The sequence below is a fragment of the Nycticebus coucang genome, chromosome 3 (genome assembly GCF_027406575.1).
Source record: "Nycticebus coucang isolate mNycCou1 chromosome 3, mNycCou1.pri, whole genome shotgun sequence".
Classification (NCBI taxonomy): Eukaryota; Metazoa; Chordata; class Mammalia; order Primates; family Lorisidae; genus Nycticebus; species Nycticebus coucang.
In genome coordinates, this window is record NC_069782.1 from 41242289 (window position 1) to 41254721 (window position 12433).

The window sequence follows — 12433 nt, forward strand, 5'->3', positions numbered from 1 at the left end:
CAACACTCAGATCTTAGAGGAAACTGAATCAACACTCAGAGTGTGTGTGGAAGAGTATGAATGTGTGTGGTTTTGCTTTATAAGAAGTGAGGAGGGACCCACACCCCGGAGGTGTACATAGGGATAGATTATGGTTTTAAGGAGCATGATGCTTATCTGGGGAGAAACAAAAAGTAAGATTTTTTAATAAAAACTACACAGATGTAAACATGAGTATTTATTTCAAATGAGAATAGAAATCACAAGAAGTTAGAAATCTTCAGAAGTCTACAAAATATTTTAAAAAACCCTCAAAAATCTTTCATAGTGTTATTTATTAATGTTCCTCAAAGTCCATGCTTCTTTTCCTAGCATATCTTGTTTTTGCTCTCTACTCTTTGAATTGCCCTTTTTGTTGTTTGTTTGTTTTTTGGTTTTGAGACACACTCTTACTTTGTCACCCTGGTAGAGTGCCATGTAGCTCACAGTAACCTCAAACTCTTGGGCTTGAGCAATCCTCTTGGCTCAGCCTCCTGAGCAGCTGAGACGACAGGCATGCACCTCTACACCTGCCTACTTTGAATTGCCTTTTGTTGGGACAGTGCTTTGATAATGCTTTCCATGGAGAGAATAGAAAGACAACTCAGTCTTTTCTCTAGACTGATCAAAATTTGTCTTTATAAAAATTTTTGGTAGTTTAGAGGAGTTTTTTTACAATTTCATATGTCATTTAAGGTTGTCAAATCAATATCTTAGGATTGTGGTTAATTGGAAAATCCTCCATCACTTTTTGTTCATCATATTAATATTAATTCTCTTTGAATTGGCAACAGTCTTCAAACACTTTGTTTCTGATAGCCTCACGGTTGTGAGTTCTTATGTTTTCTTCTGTCATTATTTCTTGTCACATTAACAAGATATTTACGTCTTTTAACAATTTGTCCTCAAGAAGCACTTCTTTTTAAAGAAAAATTTTGTTGTTATAATTCACTTCTTGCTGTAAGAGTAAATTCTATTGATTTTACCATTGTTTTTTGTGCCTTTTCTTTCCATACTTCGTAAACTTGAATTTTCTTTGTGTACATGTTAAATGGCAAAATATTATCCTCCATATATGTCTACACCAAGAGTTTATAATTTCTCTCCTGTTTTAGTGAAACAAGACAAAGGTCTTTCTAATTTACAATTAAAATAGAAACTTCCCCTTGTCCCTAAACTCAAAACACTCAAGTACATTCTAACAGGATGTATGTAGGAGACCCAGTCACAGTGAACAATGATCTTGATAGATTGCACTAAAATGCCTTACTTTTTCCTCTCAACCTCATTAATGTGTAATTGACAAATAAAAATTGTGTAGTGTATAGTCAATGTGTACAGCATGATGATTTGAAATACATACACATTGTGTAATGATTACTACAATCAAATTAATTAACCCATCCTTCACCAGACATCATTACCGTCTATGGGTGAATGTGTGTGTGTGTGTGTGTGTGTTGAAAACACTTAAGACCTGCTCTAGCAATTTCATGTAAACAGTACGGTATACTTAACTGTATTCAGAGCTTATTCATACTATAAATAAAAGTTTGTACCCTTTGACCAGCTCCCCGTTTTCTCTATTTCACATCCCCTGGCAACCACGTCTCTACAGTCTTTCTTGAATTCCACAGAGACTTTACATACAAGTGAGATCATACAGTATTTGTCTTTGTGGGTCTGGGTTATTTCAGTTCACACAGTAAAATGCCTTAGGTTTTCACATGTATAAAAAGGACGATGTGGAAACATTGCTAGGGCCTTCCAGTGGGTCTCAGAAGGGATTGTGGCAAGTGATGGGCCTGACATGTAAGTCACCTTAGTTTCATAGTTGTTCTGCTTCAGGTGGTGGGTTTTCTGGGTAACTTGCAGGTGAGTAGACATGACCTTTCCTTGGCTGGATGTGTATAGTGTTTGAAATGGACTTGGAGATTTAACTTGCAGGAGAGGAAAAATAGAGAGGAAAACCTGAACAGTAGTTTACTAAGCATAATGAATTGTACCATAAGAACTAATCAGACTGCTTTGGGCTTGGGTGTCAAAATGGAGAATTATGAAATGTAAATAATCACTGGGGACAAAAGAGGATCCTTTTCTGGGGAGCAGGGGATGGGGAGAACGAAGAGGAACTGGAGAAAATTTTCTGTTTTTGTCACCTCTCAGTAATTCTCTTTTGCAGATCTAGGAATAATTCTTAGTCTTGCTTTTCTCCTTTTTTTGTTTCCTGACAATTGACCTCTTGGATGACAGCTCTACCCACTAGAAGTTAAGCAAATAGAAATTGCTCTGTATGCGTGTGATAATAAAAGGAACATTTGGAGCCTTCATGAAACTAAGAAAACAATTATTTAACTTAATGAAACACCACTTGCTGATAAAATGTGAGGTAATGCACCTCTGAATGCAAATTTGAAATATTTTTTTAATGCTGTGGGCCTGGAAATTGACAGTTGGGGAGCTTAAAGGTGCAATTTTCTATCTGACCACCAGGGAGCAGACAAAGGCCTTGAAAGAAAGGCTCTTCAATCAGTTGTGAAAATGTCAAAACCTTTTTACAAAAAGAATACAAGTAAACTGCAATGATTACCACAAATATAGTGAAAAACACAATTGTTTTTGTTTTAAAAAAGAAGAATGCCATCTCAGCCATCTTCTCTCTCCGTATATTTAAAGGTTTTATCATCCCACTAATTCTTTGAGGAGACAGCTTCTTCTCTATTTGAAGGTGAGCAAGTACCTTCAATAATTAATGGAAAGATGTGCATAGGTCCCCTGTCTACTCCCTAGAATGATCTGACATATCTAAAGACAGTGAACATTCTGAGACATCACCACCACAGTTGGTCTAAGGACACAGACTTTCTTAGAAATTCTTTTTAGTTATAGCAAAGCTAACTGGAAAAAAAAAATAGTGGATTCACAATTTAACTTAGTGTATAAATGCCAAGAAAGAGTCAGTTGAGTGATTGGCATATTTTAAATCAAGCTCCAGTACATCAACTACGAAAATCAATACAATCATAGCATAAAATTCTTGTTCGTGGGTAAGTTTAAACAATTTTTTAAAAAATCTTCTTGGATATGTAGATTAATGTTTCTCATCAAATCTAGGTGTGTGACTCCATTAATTCTTCAAATATTTTTTTCTGTCCCTTTCTCTCTCTGCTTTACTACTGGCACTCCTATGAAGTGCATATCACACCTCCTACATTGCAATAAGGTTCTTGTTAAAAAATGATTTTGAATACACAACATTGACAGGTTATGTACTTTTAATTTAAAGAAGTCATTTAGTGTTAAAAAAAAAAAAAAAAACCTCCCCTCAGTTTATTTAAACAGGTTTTCCCCACAAAATAATTAGAAACTTAGGGAGAGTTAAGTTAGAAAACTGGTCTTTGAAATCTGGTGCTCTGATTTCCTCTTCCAGTTCTTTAACTCTTCTGTAATCCCACCCCATCCTCCTTGAGTGCCAAATATTAAATCTGTACATGCTTGTTTCTCCCTTCCTCTCTAAATGCCCATTGTCACAACCACTGTTGTCATATAAAGCCCAGTGACCAGCTGTCAAGGATACCTTTCTGGGCACGGGCTACATTTTTATAGGCCTTGATGCTTCATCAAAAGAATAACGGTGCCATGCCCTTTTCATTTCTCAGCTCAGAAGTCAGAATACCGGGCACAGATCCTCTGTGGCTTATAATTAGCAAATTCATAACCTCTCTGTGTTTTCTTCGCCCCTTTTGTAAAACGGGGAAAATAGTTATAGGGCCTAACTCATAGGGCTTCTGTGACCCACAAGTGAGCTATTAAAGAATGTGTCTAACACGATGCAAACTTTGTGACTATCAGCTGTATGTCTTCATTGCACAGAAGGCTTTCTTAACGCCCTTCCCCGTAAGTCTGAGGATTCTGAACTTGGCTATGATTTAAAGTCCAGACTGTAGTTTAAAAGAACTACTGTTCATGATGACAATTGCTGTGCTGTAGAGGGCAGTGAAATTCATCGAATGGTTTTTAGAAATGGACTACAATTTCTAAAGGTATAGTACTGACTCAGCAAACCAATATCAAGTTTACTGAAGTATCAAAGCTCTTTCTTACTAAGTACTAAGGTATAATCTCAAATGATGAAAAGACTTCTCAAACCCAGCACACCCCAAACTGAACTCTTGACCTCTTTGCCCCATATTTAGAAACCACTCCTGTATCTTAATTTATAGAATCTCCACCCATCTTTAGGCCATCCCTCCCCCTCTCTTTCTTTCATGCTCCACGTCCAGTGTGTTAAGAAATCCAGGCAATGCAATCTTCAAAGTACGTCCAACAGCTGAGTGCTTCTCACTGCTTCCACCACCATCTCTCAATAGTGGCCACTCCCTGACCCTGAATTACTGTGATAATTTCCTGAAGGTCCCTCTGATTCCACACCCCTCACCTCTAATCTACTCTCCAGGTAGTAGCCAGATGCATTAAAAATATAAACGAGATTTTGTTCCCCTCTGCTCAGAACCCCACAATACCCTTCACCAAGAGTAAAAGCCAAAAAAAATTTTAAGGGCCTTGGAGGCTTTTTGTGTCAAGCTCTCTTTTACCCTTATGCTTCTTGTCCTCACAGCCACCCTTAGCTCTCTCCCCTCCGGCCACATTGGCCCTGTGCTGTTCCTCCAAAGCACCAGTCATGACCAGCCGGGAGCTATTCTGTCTGCTTAGAACACCCTCTGCTCCACAACTGCTTGGCTGATTCCTCCTGATCCTTCAAAGCTTCCTTCGGGTTTCCTGTCACCTCATAGCGTCCCCTGACTGCTCTACTTACAATCACCACCTGCCTGTCTGCACCCCTCACATTCCCAGCCCACATCACCCTGTTTTGTTCCTTAGCACTTTCCACCTCCCAACACACACAGATCCGTGTTGATAATCTTCTCCACCAGCCCCTCTCTTTTCTCTTCTGTCCAGCTTATTTTATTTTGTCTGTTTACCTGTCCTGGAATATATACTTTCCAAAGGCAGGATTGTTTATCTGCTTTATTCATTGATGTGTCTTTACTCCCTAAAACAATAAATACTTACCAAATGGTTGAATAGGTGGAATAGGGAAAGAGTAGTGTGTAGAGAGGAATTGAGGAATATTGAAGATTTATTGGGCACTATTCTAGGTACCTTCACATACAAGTTTACCTGCTTTTTCCTTTTATACAAGATTGGAAAAAATTCAAGTCTGCGAACACAGACTTGTATAACTATTTCTTGTCTAGGAGTTCGTCTTCAAATGCTAAAAGTAGATGCTGAAACACAATTGTCGCATTATCTCTTTGTGTATAACTGATCCAGAACAATAACAATATGAAGAAAGGGAAACAAAAAATAGGTATACAAGAAAATGTCATTGGGCAGTGCCTGCGGCTCAAAGGAGTAGGACGCCAGCCCCATATCCCAGAGGTGGTGGGTTCAGACCTAGCCCTGGCCAAAAACTGAAAAAAAAAAAAAGAAAGAAAGAAAAAGAAAAAAGAAAAGAAAAGAAAATGTCACATTTTGGGGGGCTCAGAAGGCAAGTAGGCTCAATTCTTACATGCTTCAGGGTTGATAGGGCTCAGAACACTATCCCTGAATATTTGGCCTATTGAATATTTTAAACTTAAGGAATTTAAGAAGCATCAGGTGCAAGAAGAACTCTCTGGCCCTCCCCAGAATCAGGCCAGGAGATCTTCCTGTGAGAGCTGCTCTCTCTATGCTCAGCGGGGTGGAGCTTCTGATCTGTAAGACAGAGGGATGCCAAGAGGAATCTAAGAGAAAGCACTTTAAGTCCCCCACAGTATAGCACACTTAGCCCGTCTGTCACCCCCTTTCGTCCTATCAAATTTTCCCATATCTTTGCATTCTTCATCAAACTTAGTATAAAAATACTGACACTAATACGAATAGTTTCTACAGGTCTTCATTTTCTTATGAAGTCTCCCATATCATGGAAAACTCATAGGAAATGAATTGGCATGTGTTTCTTCTTCTGTCTGTTTAATTTATAGAGTTTCAGCCAATGAGCCTAACATGAGTGGAAAGAAAAAATATTTTTTCTTCCCAGGGTCTAGCAATCAAGTTCATCAAATATAAGTTCATATTTGTATTTGTTTTCTTAGGTTTGAATTCAGACTACTATAAAAAAAAAAGCCTCAGCAGAAGTAAAAATTGATAATTTAATTTCATCAGGTCCCAGTAGTGTATTTTTAATGCAGCTTCAATTGCCCGGGGGGTCCTCCTCATAAAGGAATTGCCCAGGCCGATTCCTTCAAGAGTTTTCCCTGCGCTTTCTTCTAGTATTTTTATAGTTTCATGTCTTAAGTTTAAACCTTTAATCCAGTGAGAGTCTATCTTAGTTAAAGGTGAAAGGTGTTGGTCCAGTTTCAGTCTTCTACAGGTCGCCAGCCAGTTCACCCAGCACCATTTGTTAAATAGGGAATCTTTTCCCCATTGAATGTTTTTAATTGGCTTGTCAAATATCAAATAACAGTAAGGAGCTAGGTTCATTTCTTGGTTCTCTATTCTGTTCCATACATATACCTCTCTGTTTTTGTGCCAGTACCATGCTGTTTTGATCACTACTGATTTATAGTATAGTCTGAGGTCTGGCAGCATAAGTAGAGCAAGCAGACAGCCCTCAGAATGGGAGAAGATATTTGCAGGATATGTCTCCGCCAAAGGTTTAATAACCAGAATCCACAGTGAACTCAAATGTATTAGCAAGAAAAGAACAAGTGATCCCATCTCAGGATGGGCAAGGGACTTGAAGAGAAACTTCTCTGAAGAAACAGGCACATGGCCTATAGACACATGAAAAAACGCTCATCATCCTTAACCATAAGAGAAATGAAAATCAAAACTACTTTGAGATATCATCTAACTCCAGTAAGATTAGCCCATATCACAAAATCCCAAAACCAGAGATGTTGGCATGGATGTGGAGAAAAGGGAACACTTCTACACTGCTTGAGGGAATGCAAACTAACACGGTCCTTTTGGAAAGATGCTTGGAGAATACTTAGAGATCTAAAACTAGACCTGCCATTCGATCCTATAATTCCTCTACTAGGTATACACCCAGAAGACCAAAAATCACAGTATAACAAAGATATTTGTACCAGAATGTTTATTGCAGCCCAATTCATAATTGCTAAATCGTGGAAAAAACCCAAGTGCCCATCAACTCATGAATGGATTCATAAATTGTGGTATTTGTACACCATGGAATATTATGCAGTCATTAAGAAAGATGGAGACTATACCTCTTTCATGTTTACATGGATGGAGCTGGAAAATATTCTTCTTAGCAAGGTATCCCAAGAATGGAAGAAAAAGTACCCAATGTACTCAGCTCTGCTATGAAACTAACTTACAGCTTTCTTACGAAGGCTATAACCCAATCTCAACCCAAGAATATGGGATAGGAGGCAAGGGAGGGGAAGTGAGGGGGAGGAAGTGTGGAGGGAAGGTGATTGGTGGATCCACACCTAGGATGCATCTTGGAAGGGTGCAGGTGAAGTTCACTAAGTGTAGAGTATAAGGGTTTGAACACAATAATTAAGAAAATACCATGAAGGATATGTTAACCAGTTCGGTGAAAATACTTCAGACTGTATATGGAAACAGCGCATTGGACCTCACGATTGCATTATTGTTCACAACTATGATTTAATAAAAAATATATATAAATATAAATTGACAATTTAAGATAACTTCAGCAAATATACAGTGGAACCTCCATGGATGACCACCTCCATACATTGACCACCTCAAGTTGACCTACTTTTCACAGACCAGATGTGCTCCACATGCACATATCAGTACAGTTGGCCTAGTTCCTTATGCTGACCACTTCTGTATGTTGACCATTTTGTTACAGTCCCTTGGGTGTTCAACATACAGAGATTCCACTGCTTATTGAGTGACCATTACAGGCTGAACATGTTTCCTACTCAATTATAACCACTTACCGAAACATAAGAAAATATTATATATTATCATATATTGAAATAATTATAATTCACTGCAGAATGTGATAAATGCTAGAAACATAAGAAAATATTATATATTATCATATATTGAAATAATTATAATTCACTGCAGAATGTGATAAATGCTAGAATAAAGATAGGGAAGTTTAATTATAGATTTAGACATATTCATTTTTTAAATTTTATTTTAAACGTGTATGTGTTTATCACTTGCAAGATATCAAATTGACCTCAATCAACTGCAAAAGTAATTGCTATGGGTTTTCTTTTATGTTAACAGACTCTGTTCTAATCTTCATTTGTCACTACCTCAACTTGTTCAAGCAATGCTTTGAACAAGTTGAAGCTAAAGCTTTTGAAGCTTTAAAAATTATTTTTTAATCTAGTAACTTTCCATAATATAAAGTGCTAATGGACTTAATTAAATTCATCTTATTATCTGAGGTTGAAATGAATCAGAAAATCTAAAATACGAATCCCATGAAACATAATTCATGCATGTATCAAAAGAAAATATTATGGTAGTAACTTCTAATGATTGAATTTTATTTAGGTAATCAAAACTGTAAATATACAATCAGACTAGAAAGTATGAGGAAATTCCTATACTAATATTCTCTATTTAAGTAATGGCAATGTTAGAATCAGACATGAATAACCAGAATAGATCAACCCCCCCAGGGAAAGATATAGCAGATGTAACTGAAGATCCCATTCATAAACAGCTGGCCAAGATGTCAGAAATCAAATTCAGAATTTGGGTTGCAAATAAGATTAATAGAATGGAGGAAAATTTGGAATTAGAAATTCGAAGAGCAATTCAAAAGTCAGAATTAGAAATTCAAGGAGAAATTTAACAGTTGTTTCAAGAATTTAACGAATTTAAAGACAAAACCACCAAAGATTTTGATGCATTGAAGCAAGAATTTGCAGCCCTCAAAGATCTGAAAAATACAGTAGAATCCCTCAGTAGCAGAGTGGAGCAAGCAGAAGAAAGGATTTCTGACATTGAAGACAAAGCTTTTGAACGCTCCCAAACTCTCAAAGAGGAAGAGAAATGGAGAGCAAAAATGGATCATTCTCTCAGAGAGCTCTGGGATAATTTGAAGAAGATAATATCCGCCTCATTGGAATCCCTGAAAGTGATGAAGAGGCCTTGCAAGGCACAGAGGCCCTTCTCCATGAAATTATGAAAGAGAATTTTCCAGACATGCCAAGAGATTCTGAAATTCAGATAGCAGACAGTTTCAGAAGCCGAGCATGACTCAATCCAAATAAGACATCCCCCAGGCATATCATAATTAATTTCACTAAAGTTAACATGAAGGAAAAAATTCTGAAAGCAGCCAGATGTAAAAAATCCATTACCTACAAAGGGAAGAATATGAGAATGACTGCAGATCTCTCTGCTGAAACTTTTCAAGCTAGAAGAGGGTGGTCATTGACTTTTAATCTCCCAAAGCAAAATAACTTTCAACCCTGGATCTTGTATCAGGCTAAACTGAGTTTCATTTATGATGGAGAAATTAAGTACTTTAATGAAATTCATATGTTGAAGAAATTTGCCATAACCAAACCAGCTCACAAGTCTAACCTCAGTAAATTTAAAGGAATAGAAATTATCCCTTGCATCCTCTCGGACCACCATGGAATAAAAGTTGAGCTCAGGAACAATAGGAATCTGCATACTCATACAAAAACATGGAAGTTAAATAACCTTATGCTGAATGATAGCTAGGTCAGAGATGAGATGAAGAAGGAAATTGCCAAATTTTTGGAACAATACGACAATGAAGACATGAATTATCAGAACCTCTGGGATACCGCAAAGGCAGTCCTAAGAGGGAAATTTATAGCACTGCAAGCCTTCCTCAAGAGAACGGAAAGAGAGGAATTTAACAAGTTAATGGGACATCTCAAGCAACTGGAAAAGGAAGAACATTCCAACCCCAAACCCAGTAGAAGAAAAGAAATAACCAAAATTAGAGCAAAATTAAATTAAACTGAAAACAAAAGAATTATACAACAGATCAATAAATCAAAAAGTTGATTTTTTGAAAAGGTCAATAAAATAGATAAACCTTTAGCAAATCTAACCAGGAAAAAAAGAGTATAATCTCTAATCTCATCAATCAGAAATGACAAAGACGAAATAACAACAAACTTCTCAGAAATTCAAAAAATCCTTAATGAATATTACAAGAAACTTTATTCTCAGGAATATGAAATTCTAAAAGGAAATTGACCAATACTTGGAAGCACGTCACTTTCTAAGACTTAGCCAGAATCAAGTGGAAATGTTGAACAGGCCCATATCAAGTTCTGAAATAGCATCAACCATACAAAATCTCCCTAAAAAGAAAAGCCCAGGACCAGATGGCTATACGTCAGAATTCTACCAAATCTTTAAAGAAGAACTATTACCAATATTACTAAACCTCTTCCAACATATAGAAAAAGAAGGAAGACTACCCAACATGTTCTATGAAGCAAACATCACCCTGATCCCCAAACCAGGAAAAGACCCAACAACAAAAGAAAATTATAGACCAATATCACTAATGAATATAGATGCAAAAATATTCAACAAAATCCTAACAAACAGAATCCAGCAACACATCAAACAAATTATACATCATGACCAAGTCAGTTTTATCCCAGGGTCTCAAGGCTGGTTCAATATCCGTAAATCTATAAGTATAATTCAGCACATAAACAAATTAAAAAACAAAGACCATATGATTCTCTCAATTGATGCAGAAAAAGCTTTTGATAATATCCAGCATCCCTTCATGATCAGAACACTTAAGAAAATTGGTATAGAAGGGACATTTCTTAAACTGATAGAGGCCATCTATAGCAAACCCACAGCCAATATCGTATTGAATGGAGTTAAATTGAAATCATTTTCACTCAGATCAGGAACCAGACAAGGCTGCCCATTATTTCCACTGTTCTTTAACATTGTAATGGAAGTTTTAGCCACCATGATTAGGGAAGAAAAGGCGATCAAGGGTATCCATATAGAGTCAGAAGAGATCAAACATTTGCTCTTTGCAGATGATGTGATTATATATCTGGAAAACACTAGGGATTCTACTACAAAACTCTTAGAAGTGATCAAGGAATACAGCAGCATCTCAGGTTACAAAATCAGCATTCATAAATCAGTAGCCTTTATATATACCAACAATAGTCAAGCTGAAAAAAACAGTTAGGGACTCTATTCCATTCACAGTAGTGCCAAAGAAGATGAAATATTTAGAAGTTTATCTAACAAAGGATGTGAAAGATCTCTATAAGTAGAACTATGAAACTCTAAGAAAAAATAGCTGAAAATGTTAACAAATGGAAAAACATACTATGCTCATGGCTGGGAAGAATCAACATTGTTAAAATGTCCATATTACCCAAAGCAATATACAATTTTAATGCAATCCCTATTACAGCTCCACTGTCATACTTTAAAAAGCTTGAAAAAATAATACTTCATTTTATATGGAATCTGAAAAAACCTCTAATAGCCAAGAGGTTACTCAGAAATAAAAACAAAGCAGGAGGAATCACACTACCGGACCTCAGACTATACTATAAATCAATAGTGATCAAAACAGCATGGTACTGTCACAAAAACACAGAGTTAGATGTATGGAACAGAATAGAGAACCAAGATATGAACCCAGCTATTTACTGTTATTTGATCTTTGACAAGCCAACTAAAAACATTCAGTGGGGAAAAGATTCCCTATTTAACAAATGGTGCTGGGTGAACTGGCTGGCGACCTGTAGAAGACTGAAACTGGACCCACACCTTTCACCATTAACTAAGACAGATGCTCACTGGATTAAAGATTTAAACTTAAGACATGAAACTATAAAAATACTAGAAGAGAGTGCAGGGAAAACAGTCTGGGTGAGTATTTTATGAGGAGGACCCCCCTGGGCAATTGAAGCAGCTTCAAAAATACACAACTGTGACCTGATCAAACTAAAAAGCTTTTGCACAGCCAAGGACACAGTAAGTAAGGCAAGCAAACAGCCCTCAGAATGGGAAAATACATTTGTAGGTTATGTCTCACAAAGGTTTAATAACCAGAATCTACAGAGAACTCAGACGTATAAGCAAGAAAAGAACAAGTCATCCCATCTCAGGCTGGCAAGGGACTTGAAGAGAAACTTCTCTGAAGAAGACAGGCACACAGCCTACAGACATATGAAAAAATGCTCATCATCTTTAATCATCAGACAAATGCAAATCAAAACTACTTTGAGATATCATCTAACTCCAGTAATAGCTCATATCACAAAATCCCAAGACCAGAGATGTTGGCATGGATGTGGAGAAAGGGAACACTTCTACACTGCTGGTGGGAATGCAAATTAATACATTCCTTTTGGAAAGATGT